Below are 950 nucleotides of genomic sequence, written 5' to 3' on the forward strand. Positions count from 1 at the left end.
AATCTTGTGTCAAAAGAACTGAAAAGGCCCAGGCCAAAAACTCAAGGAGAGCACCACCTCATGGCTGATTCAAATGTTGCTCTCAACTAAGTAAATTCCTTTGTTGAATAATTAATAATGATAATCTGTCTCCCTCTACGTTCAAGGAAGGCAGCACTGACTAACAACAAAAAAACATATCATATGTAATTTTATTATTTTTATGAGGTAAAATTAAGGAAGTTCAGACCTTATGAAATGGCAAATAGGAAAATTCTGTCAACTTCCTCTTTTCTTCCCACGAGTTTATCCGAACACTGATTTGCAATGTTGGTTAGAAATCTAAGTCCTCTATGATCCTCTGTTACAAATTGGTAATAGAGGGCAAGATTAAGCACGCTGCAAGACAGCCAGTAATGGGGATACCCTTCTCATAATTGCCTCCAGCTGTTGCTTCTAGTATTTCAGACCTCAATTTCTTTGTACAGCATGTCAGTATCACTGATTCACGACCAAGAAACAGCAAACCTGATAACCAATTTCAGAACACAGAAGTGTACTTTTCTGGAAATGTCAACAGGCAGAGAAAGGCTGTCCCCTTCCTCCCTTCCTCTCTTCCTCCATTCTTCTCTCTTTCCTTCTTTCCCTCCCTCCCCACTCTCTTCTCTCCTTCCTTCCTTGCTTCCTTCCTTCCTTCCTTCCTCCTTCCTATCTTCCTTCCTTCCTTCTTTCTTTGCTTCCTTCCAATGACCTCATTCATTCAACAAATATTTCATGAACACCTAAGATGTACTGGGGCCTCTGCTAGAACACAGAGTTAAATAATAGCTAACATTTCTACATGACAGAAACATTTGCAAAGCTTCTCTCCTCTGAATCTCACAAACACTTTAATAAGTTAACACTGAAGGTTGTATCTTTCTTTGACAAAAGCAGTCACATGACTAGTAAATGTTAGAGAAAGAATTTGA

Source organism: Vombatus ursinus, unplaced genomic scaffold (assembly GCF_900497805.2).
Source record: "Vombatus ursinus unplaced genomic scaffold, bare-nosed wombat genome assembly UNPS02014807.1, whole genome shotgun sequence".
Classification (NCBI taxonomy): domain Eukaryota; kingdom Metazoa; phylum Chordata; class Mammalia; order Diprotodontia; family Vombatidae; genus Vombatus; species Vombatus ursinus.